Below are 11,339 nucleotides of genomic sequence, written 5' to 3' on the forward strand. Positions count from 1 at the left end.
TTTAATATTACCTTAGCAAATGTTTCTTTTGGCCACGATAGACACTTGATTGGGACACCAAACGTTATATATTTTAGAAAATTTACAACATATGCAAATAAATAAGAAATAAAAGAAATTCGAATTCAAATGGATTCAAAAGTTCTTTAGCCGTTTGTAAAAGTGACTAGCTTCCTTTTCGTTAACGCCCAATAAATAACATCAAGTCTACACCAACTATATGAAAATAAAATATTTTATCAAAGTACGTATGAGTGATAAACTTTAAAGTCATTGCGCAGACCCTGAGTCGCATTTTTGTCTACTTTTTACGAGCCTTAAATGCACCAAAGCGCAAAATACAAGGGGTGAGAGAAGGAGCTCAGATTTTTTCATACAAAAAAAACACCTAGTGAACAATCTGGTAGCGCAGCCGGTCGTTTGAAACTGTTTGACCTGAAATTTTTGCAGAATATTCAATATTCAAATATTAACTAAACAGCCACCTAATATATTTAGGTTCTATTTAATAATAGTAAGCATTTTGAAACACTTTGTGACTAGCGCGCTAATATATAGGTTTTACAAATTGTATCGTTAGTATTAAACCTTTATAATAAATTAACAAACATAAAACAGCGATATTATCCAAAGAATACGGCCATGCACCGGGTAATTGATGACCAGGTGGATGAGCTTTTACGAGGGGCAAGATGGAGCAAGATCTAGGAGTCCACATAGCGCCCCATTGCTGCTGGTCCATGGGAAATACATGCGCCTAAATACACGGACCGTTTCCTATGGTAGGAAGCAGCCACGACTCGGTCATCTCCGACAGCCCCAAGATACAGCCCCTGGCTGGGCTTATCACCGCCTTGAGGTCTTTCCGAGAACACGTCTCCGCAAAACACGTACTCTATCTCCGCCGTGCCCCGCACACCGGCAGCCATCGTGGTCATCCGCGCGGAGCCCCCCGAAAAGTTTGAGGCAGGGACGGAGCACGAGGTCAACAAGCCGATCGCTCCCACGGTGGCCCTGCTAGCCCGACTCCACCCGAACGCATGGAGAGGAGCTTCCGCGAGGCCTAACAGCGGGCCCATGTTAGCCCGTAATCGTCGGACGACTCGTCCGTTGGGACAGACGTCCGGTTTGGGACGGCGCGCTCACGGGCAAATAACGATATCCGCGGCAAATCAATCCTGGGTGAAGTACGGCTGCTACGTCGAACAAAAGCCGGATGACTCCGGGCCAGAAAAGGGGGTCAGCTCCCAACACGGTCATCATGAACATCAACCAGCCCGACGGACCGTTTCCTACCTCCACCTGTTGCTCCCGAGGTGGAAATACCTGGTGGCGCTGCTGGGGAAGGACGCGTCTCCCCCCATGGACTCCACCACGCGCAACACCACTCGCACTACCCCGTGCATCACCAAGCGCATCGCCTGAGACGCATGAGTAACCCCGCACTCATTTTTTGTGTTATAATATTAAATCTCAGCCACGAAAGCAACATGTACATATTATGAAGTTAATTAGCCATGAAAGCCTTGTTAAGTTAATAATAGTTAAGTTGAAACCCTAAGCCCATATAGATCTTAAATATCGGCGCGTACCCACCCAGCGAAACCCACCACGATATTAGCTGTTCGATAGCAATAACGCTACCATCCGAACCGAGCTTACATGCCGCGAGGTCTGAAGATTAATCTCTTTGATTGGCGGCAGTGAAGGTGAGCAGTCGTGGTAAGGTGAAAACGGAAACAACAGCCCACGGTCTAGCCGGGTAAGTCTACGGTCCTGTAGTTAATAAAAGGTTAGCGCTTACGGGCAAAAGCGAGAGAGCGCGAGATAAAAACACGTCTTGAAACTCCCCACAAATCCCGATGCAAGACAGCTGCCTAGCAACAGCGAACTTGGACCCGAGCAAAGCGGAGATACCGTGAATTAACGGTAACGGCAAGGGCAACAAGGTCGAAGGATAAATTGGCAGACTTCGGACCCGCACAAAGAGGACGCACCGTGAACTAACGGTGCGGCAGTGAACCTTGGACCCGATCATGCGAGCTGAAGAAGGGATGTAACGGGACCATCACGGGCTATTAAAATGCGGCGCAAGCGCAGCACACCAAAAAGTAATAGTGCGAGAATCAGAGCGAGTGCGTGTACGCGAGACCAGTAGCAAGTTAATCAAGTGCCGAGTACCAGGATCAAGATCGCAAAGTCGAGATGCCGAACGACTGAGTGTCTACAAGGCTGAGACTACAACGCTGAGATCCAACGGGTGCTAGGTCGTGGTTAAATCGAGCTCAGGGAGTCCTTTCGTGGTGTCTGCGATAAAGGTGGCTGGGCGAAGAGGTCGAACCTAGTTTTACCTGCTAGGCGAAACACCTTGCCGGTCCCGACAGTGAGGTTCGCATAATATCAAGAGTCTCAAGGAGCCGTCACGAATCAGATACCAGCAAGCAGTCGACGACGAGGAGCGACGCCGCAGAAAACGACGACGAGGAGCAGCAGTAGCGGAAGAGCAGCGAGACTTGTATAAGGAGACGAATAAAAACCTTTACGATCCCAACAGAACTCTTGCGTTATTCTTTGCTCAAAGGCAATCACCCAATATAAATTTGGTGGAACGATCCCACAACCTCTCTGAGCTAGCCGCCCGTTTACGTAGCGAGCGAGAATATCTAAGAAATCAGGTCGTTACATCTGGCGTCCATGAGTGATTGCCCTGACCAAGAAAACAAAAGATCAAAGATGGGAAAGTCCTGGATTTATAATCTCAGGAAGGAGGACTTCGCCGAGGTGAGCAATGTTTTGGGAATAGAACTCGAGGGCTCAGTAGAGGCGATGAGGAAGACCCTGGCAGAGACGATTGACCGCATAGCAGAAGACCCGGTCGTGGCAGAGTTAGTGGCAGGTCTGGAGATCAAGTTCCGGAAGCTGTCGGTCCCAAAATTAGTTTAAATTAACCGCAAATGCCGAAGGTCTTATGGCAAGCCTGGATATTCAGAGCATGGCAAACGACGGCATTTAGCGAGAAGGCAGCCTAAAGAGAGGAGAGAAAGCGTACGACCACATCCGCAGGACTACGCCAAGGTTGCCAAGTGGAACTTTCGGTATGACGGCAACGATAAGCCACTGGAGTTCCTGGAGCAAGTGGAGTGGTCAGCCGTGACTTACGGTCTGGATATAAACCAGATCCCACGAGTAATGCCGAAGCTGCTGCAGGGCAGAACCCTAAAGTGGTTCATAGTCAACAACCGGCAGTGGGACAACTGGTGAGACTTTATTTCCTCCCTCGAGGGTACATGGAGAAGCTAGCGGACCAGGTCAGGCAGCGGCGGCAGGCAGGTGGTGGCAGTGGCCCACCAGTTACCAGTTACGCGGCGAATTCGCCCGTAGTAACGGTAGTGCGGCGAGAGCGAGTGGTGCACTGAGCACCAGACAAGGACAGGGAGTGTCCGAGAGGGACAGCAATAGAAGAGAGCGGCGAAGGGCCGTGTGCAGAAGGAAGTAACGGGGCGGACCCTGATATTGGTGCCGTGCGCAGAGGGCGAAAGGTCGAACGATAAAACCGTGGACTTTGGACCAGGAGGCAAGGAGACGCTGATAACTAGAGGTAAATGGAGGCCTATATAAACCGGCCGAGCGCAGGAAGCTGGATCAGTCGATTTCTACCAAGTCAACAAGTAACATTAATCAAGTGAACCAGTAACCAGTAAAACAACGTAAAGGAGCAAGTAAAGCCGTGCGGAGCCATCAAGGAAACAAGATCGCTTCGTCGAGACGTTCGGGACTTAGAGCTAAAGTCTCCGAATTGTGACACAGGTAGCTGAGGTCCTTACGGCATCACACGGCTAAGTCCAGGCGCTTTGTCCCAACCTCTGTCGCGATTTGAGCTTGGCATCCCACCCTTCGTGTCCGACAGAGTTGAACAAATAGAGTCCTTCGACGTAGAACCGTGGGCTCAGAAGGAAAGTTTTCTAGAACTTGCTGTCTGCCTACAAGGACTGCATTGGCGAACTCTGGCGTATGCCTGATCGTCCTGCAGGAACTGTACAAGGTGCGACTAGCCCGGTAAAAAAGGGGCGTTTGTTCAGCTGGTGTCTCGAAAGGCGTATGTGTTGAGAGCACAGCGGTCCACCGCTAGAGTCCCAGAACGGCAGCTTACCGAGTCACCAACAAGGAGCGGAGCCGGTCGAAATACCTGGAGGCAGAACAAGGACATCGCGGACCCCAGGACGACGAACAACGAGCGTCGTGCGAGCAGCGTGTACTTCGAATTCTTAAGCCTGGCGTTTGACCCAAGGACTGCGTTGGCGGCTTCCGGCGTACCCCTGAACCGTCAAGTAGAAACTGAGCCGACGTCCGGTGCGACCGGCCGGGACAAAGCAAGGGACAGGAGGCTGCGGCTGCGAAAGGCGTACGCCTTGAGAGCACAATGCCTGTTCACCCTAGTCTGGGAACGGTGACGCATCCCTAATCCCTGTAAACCCGCCGAGCCAAAGGCAGCAGAAGACGAGGGCGAGGGAGACCCCACTTCGCAGCCAGCACGATCCAACGAGACGTACGTGGGAAGGAGACGACGGCAGAACATAGTTCTACATTATCAATACACCACCCAGGCCGACGGTCAAGTCGGCGAATAAAAGATCACTGTTTTCTCCCAATATTTCTGTGCGTTCTACGACAAACCAGGCTCAAGCGGCAAATTGCAAGTCCCAGACGCCGAACAGCTCATAGCCAGCCTGGGCGTGGAGAGCATGAAGGAGGCAGGAAGATCCAGGGGGCCAAGTCAAGAAAGAAGACCAGAACAGCAAAGGCCTAGCGCACCAGACTATGCAAAAGTCGCAAAGCAATTCAGGGAATGGTCGTTCAAGTTTGACGGCACGGAGAAACCGCTAGAGTTTCTCGAGCAAGTAGAATGGTCAGCAAACGCATACGGTTTGAACCTGAACCTCAATCCCCGAGCCATGCCAGAATTGCTGCAAGGCAAGGCCCTAAAGGCCCTAAACACTGGAGGACATGGGGGAGAGTTCAGCGACAGTTTCCAAACGTATTTCCTGCCAAGGGGATTCTTCTCAAAGCTCGCAGATCAGGTCAAACAAAGGAAACATGGCTTCAGAGAGTCGTTCAAGGACTATATGGTCGACATGCAGACCACTCGGCTACACTCCAAAGGAAACACTCGAGCTGATCTGAGGATTTCCCTGAGGACGTATAAGTTAGACGATCTAAAGTCTCTGATGGTGCTGGTTGACGAGTATGAAGAACTCAAGAAAGAGCGAGAAGCATTTATTCAAGTAAACAAATTCTCGCGAAGCAAAGCAACAGCACCACAACAAGTCACGTGTAGAAGGTGCGAAGAAAAAGGCGGACACCAAGCACCCATCGACGGACCAAGCCAATGGACTCCAAACACCTACAACCACCAGAGCACGTTATGGAGGCCACCCAATATCAATCAGAGACCACCCAGCGCAGCACCAAGAGCCCACAGGTCACAGACACACATCGTGAACCCACACGAAGCATATAGACGGTGTGGCGGTCACGGACATCGGGCAAGGTGGGTGTTAGGAGTGTAAAGTGATGCCTGAGATCGGGAAATGGCCAGCGATCCCAGCCGCAGAGAGGCGAGCAGCGGTCGCAAGTTGTTGTCTCTCCAAACTAGCTGGCAAATTGATCGAAGAAGAGCAGCAGTTATCCGCAGCGGTAACGATTGGCGGAAACTCACACAAAGCCACAATCGACTCCGGAGCAACAGCAAGCTTTATAAGCGAGGAGCTGGCGGATATACTGGCTGCTGACGGAAAGATTACGATGGCAGGTGCAGCGGAATAAGCACACAGCTCGAGGTAGAGATCGAGTTTGGCAATAAGCGATTGCCCATGAGCCTGCTGATCCTACCGGGAGTGGTAGACTCGTTGGTGCTAGGATGGAATTTCCTCAAAGGAGTCGGCGCCGAAATTAAGTGTGCTGGACATACAGTGGTGATCCCATAAAGGAGAAGGCACAACGGATGGCTCGAGGAAAAATTGTCATTAGCAGTGGTGCAAATCACCTCTGAAGAATGCGAGGTTGAAAAATTCCTAGAGCAGGAGGTCGCAGAATTTCGACCAATGAGTGCAACATCCAACATCCATGAAAGACGACAAGCCAATCAAACAGAGATACTACCCGAAAAACCCAAAGGTTTAAGGGGAAATCAATGCGATAGTCGATGAGTTGCTAGAGAAGGGATTCATAGAACACTCGAGAAGTCCGTACAGCTCACCGATTGTCATGGTGAAAAAGAAGACAGGTCAATGGAGGCTTTGTGTCGACTTTAGACAGATCAAATCGATCAAAGATGCTTATCCAATGCCAAGGATAAATTACATCTTGGACCAGTAGAGGGAGGCAAGGTACAAAAGCAGCCTAGATTTGAAAGATGGCTTCTGGCAAATCCCCCTAGAGGAAAATAGCAGGCCATTCACGGCGTTCACAGTGCCAGGAAAGGGGCTTTTCCAGTGGAAAGTAATGACATTTGGCTTACACTCCGCCTCGGCGACTTTCCAGAGAGCACTGGACCAGGTTATTGGACCGGAGATGTCACCACACGCGTTTGCATACCAAGACGACATCATCGTGATCGGACGCACACTGAAAGAACACAGAAGGAACCTGAGAGAAGTTTTCTGATGCCTTAAACAGGCAAACCTCAGGATAAATCCCGAATAATGTAATTTCTTCAGAAGCGAACTGCTTTACCTGCACCGATCCCGAAAAAGTAGCAGCCATAGCCGAGCTGGAACCACCCACAACCATCCGGGAACTGCGCCAATACTTGGGCGTAGCATCGTGGTACAGGCGATTCGTGCCCGACTTTGCGTGAAAAGTGAAACCACTAAATGACCTATTGCGGAAGGACACGAAATGGGCATGGACTGCAGAGCACCAGCCAATCGTGTGGGCAAACCGGAAGCTCAAACCATACTTGGAAGGATACCACTTCAAAGTGGTGACTGACCATATGGCGCTTAAATGGTTGAACAGCATCGAAAGTCCCTCAGGAAGAATAGCGAGGTGGGCCCTGGAGCTGCAGCAGTATGATTTTGAAATATCGTACAGGAAGGGGCAGTTTAACGTGGTCGCTGAGGCACTGTCAAGACAGCCTCTGCCAGAAGCCTTGAGGCTAGCCAAGGAAATTCCGGAGGACACGCAGGGAACATGCAGCTGGATCAAGGATATGTGTGAGAAGATTAACACACAGCCACAGAAGTTTCCGGATTACCTCATAGAGGGAGGCGCGTTATACAGGCATATCCCGCACAGAGCAGCAGCGAAGACGTGGCAGCATGGAAGCTCTGTGTCCCACGGGGGCTGAGAAAGACAGTCCTGAAGGAGAATCACGACTCAGCAGCCGCTGGACTCTTGGGAAGCCGGAAAACAATTGCAAGGCTGGCAGCTCGATATTACTGGCCAGGAATGCATAGGGACGCCAGAGCACACATACGAAAATGCGAGACATGCCTCAAATACAAGCCTAACCAGATGCAGGCAGCTGGGAAAATGCTGACGCAAATACCCAAAGAACCATGGGCAACTGTATGTGCAGACTTTGTCGGACCATTGCCAGATGCTGCTAGTGCTGATAGAATAACGGACAATGGAGTTCAGTTTGCCAGCCGCGCATTCAAAAAATTCGTCAGCGAAATGGGCATTAAGCAACAATTCCCAGCACCATATACACCGCAGGAGAATCCGACGAAAAGAGCAAACCGAACAGTAAACTCAAGTACGTCGGAATCAACAGGGTACTACCCGTGTTTCCTCACGCAGGCTCGAGAGCCTCGGTTGCCCAGCGCCCTGTACGACAGGGAAACCATCGGCACAGGAAAGCAGACGGAAACGCCTGAAGATAAGGCTAATTAGATGAAGGAGATCTTCTAAGCTGTGCGCCGGAACATGGATAAAGCCGCTCAGGACCAAGCCAGGCATTACAATTTACGAAGGAGACAGTGAAATCCCACAATAGTGGACACGGTCTGGGCGAAGGATCGCCATTTGTCGAAGGCAGCCGAGGATTTCGCGGCAAAGCTAGCGCCGAGATATGACGGACGAACCACAAGTAGTGCGGACTAAAGCGTCGGGCATATGCCAGAGTCTATATAGAACGCAGGATAACACGAGCATGCAAGGACAAAAGGTGCGGACTATGGCGTCGGGCATAGGCCAGAGTCTTTTTAAATCGCAGGATAACACGAGCATGCAACGGAAAAAAAAAAGTGGACTATAGCGTCGGGCAAATACCAGAGTCTGTATAGAACGCAAGAAACAAGGAGGTACAGTGATCCAGACCACGAGGCAAACTGATTCTGCGTCGGGCATAGAGCCAGAGTCATCAGTAATGCGCCGCATGGAATAAGGTGATGCACATGTTGGGTACCGTAGTGTCGTTAGAGTCTATACGGCACACAAACTGAAACTACTGATTATCAAAGAAAGGAAATGGCACGATTAGTATGAGTGAACAGGAGCTCGTACCGTAGCGTCGTTAGACTCTATACGGCAAAAACAAGACTGAAGCAGGACTCTGCCGACTGCGACCCTACGGCAGCCCAACCGAGGCCCCCAGAATAGCGGCCGTAATAGCGGAGCACCGCCGCCGACATGAGCAGAGGCAGCAAGAGGCTGCCCTCAAGGAGGCCCGCCAGCGCGAAGAGTAGGACGCTCGGGCAAAATGGGAGGCAGCGCTGAAGACCGCCAAAGAGGAGTAGCGCCTCCTCGAGGAGGTGCCTCTCCAGGCGGAGGGGACACCCGAGGTTCCCCCGACCCCGAGGTACATCTCGGAGCCGAGGGAAAGTGCAGCGGACCCGAAGGAGGAGGAGTACAACCCCCCATCCCAACCCCCCTGGACGCCAGCACGCCCACCCACCCCGAGAAAACGCATCACACTCTTCTTCGGGTCCAGAATGCTGAAAAGGGAGAAAAGGAGAAATTAGAAAGCTTACCCGGAAAAAATGTTCTCATCTGTCCAAAGGTGGGCGCTTCGATTTACAGTGGCCGATTGTCGATCGGTGAACACGAAATACGGCAAATATCGGCGCAACGGAGAGGCACACTGGTGGATATCGATAACATCGGGTGGCAACGCCGCGCTAGGTCGCGGGACCGATAGCAGCTGAAGACCGATCGACATGGCGGAGAGTGACCATACAACGGAGAGACACACTGGAAGGTATCGTAACACAGGTGGCAACGCCACACTGCGACACGGATCCGATAGCAACTGGAGACAGATCGGCACGGCGTGGAGTGACCATCCAACGGAGAGAACAGAAACACAAAAATCGAGAAAGTCATCGGGGGAAACGTCTGGGGCGGCAATTCAAAAGTCTACGGGGGAAATGTCTGGGTCGGGAGTTCGAATGTGGAAGGAGGATCGTCGCAGTGGAACTCAGGAAGGAGCTGTGAGCCTCGTGGGAACCATCTGGAGAACTAAAAGGCTACAAGGAAACCAGGACAAGTACGAGGAGAAGACACGTCGATGGAAGGATGTCAATATTTGGAGGATACCATGAAAGAGAGAACAACGAGTCTCTTTTGCGTTCCCGAAGTAAGGGGAGAATGTGAGGAGTTGAATAACTCCCCACAAGTTAAGAAGCAAGCAGAGTAAGCTCATGCAAGCAGTGGCCCACCAGTTACCAGTTACGCGCCGAATTCGCCCGTAGTAACGGTAGTGCGGCGAGAGCGAGTGGTGCAATGTGCACTAGACAAGGACAGGGAGAGTCCGAGAGGGACAGCAATAGAAGAGAGCGGCAAAGGGCCGTGTGCAGAAGGAATTAACGGGACGGCACCGGACTTTGGACCCTGATATTGGTGCCGTGCGCCGAGGGCGAAAGGTCGAACTTTGGACCAGGAGACCGGCCGAGCGCAGGAAGCAGGATCAGTCGATTTCTACCAAGTCAACAAGGAACATTCATCAAGTGAACCAGTAACCAGTAAAACAACGTGAAGGAGCAAGTAAAGCCGAGCGGAGTCATCAAGAAAACAAGATCGCTACGTCGATATGTTCGGGACTTAGAGCTAAAGTCTCCGAATTGAGACACAGGTAGCTAAGGTCCTTACGGCATCACACGGCTAAGTCCAGGAGCTTTGTCCCAACTTCTGTCGCGATTTGAGCTTGGCATCCCACCCGGCGTGTCCGACAGAGTTGAACAAATAGAGTCCTTCGACGAAGAACCGTGGGCTCAGAAGGAAAGTTGTCTAGAACAAGCTGCCTGCCTACAAGGACTGCATTGGCGAACTCCGGCGTATGCCTGATCGTTCTGTAGGAACTGTACAAGGTCCTGGTGCGACTAGCCCGGAATGACGCGCGTTTGTTCAGCTGGTGTCTCGAAAGGCGTATGCATTGAGAGCACAGCGGTCCACCGCTAGAGTCCCAGAACGGCAGCTTACCGAGTCGCCAACAAGGAGCGGAGTTTGTCGAAATACCTGGAGGCAGTACAAGGATAACGAGGACCCCAGGACGACGAACAACGAGCGTCGTGCGACCACCGTATACTTCGAATTCTTAAGCTTGCGGCAGAGAGGGTATGATGGAAACGTTCGTCTAGAACCTGGCGTTTGACCCAGAGACTGCGTTGGCGGCTTCCGGCGTACGCCTGAACCGTCAAGTAGAAACTGAGCCGACGTCCGGTGCGACCGGGCGGGACAGAGCAAGGGACAGGAGGCTGCGGCTGCGAAAGGCGTACGCCTTGAGAGCACAGTTCTTCTTCACCCTAGTCTGGGAACGGTGACGCATCCCTAATCCCTATAAACCCGCCGAGCCAAAGGCAGCAGAAGACCCCACTTCGCAGCCAGCACGATCCAACGAGACGTTCGACGTGGAAAGGAGGCGACGGCAGAACATAGTTCTACATTATCAATACACCATAAAAAAATGATTACTGTATACTCCCAATATTTCTGTGCGTTTTCACTGATCAACAGGGCGGTCACGTTATATTAATTTGGTGGGACGAACACTTACATCTTCTGAGCAAGCCGCACGATATTCGTAGCTAGCAGATAACAAAGAAAATCAGTTCGTTAGAATACAGAACCACCCAGTGCGAAAGCCAAGGGCAGAGCAGGCTGCGGTGTGTAGGCTGTGTCAGGAGGACACGAACGCGGCATGGAGGCATACGCCGCAGAGACACGGACCAGCAGCCGATCGCAGTGGATTTATTCATAATCCGGCCAACGCTTGCCGGAATCAGCGACTCACGCTCTGCTGGCGATGCGGGAAAATTGCTGTCCGAACGGTGGAGTGCTGTTCGGGAAACGCGCAACGATCCCAGCCTCCAAGGGGCGGCCAGGAATCGTAAGGTGCT

The sequence above is a fragment of the Drosophila gunungcola genome, unplaced genomic scaffold (genome assembly GCF_025200985.1).
Source record: "Drosophila gunungcola strain Sukarami unplaced genomic scaffold, Dgunungcola_SK_2 000059F, whole genome shotgun sequence".
In the NCBI taxonomy this organism is placed as follows: domain Eukaryota; kingdom Metazoa; phylum Arthropoda; class Insecta; order Diptera; family Drosophilidae; genus Drosophila; species Drosophila gunungcola.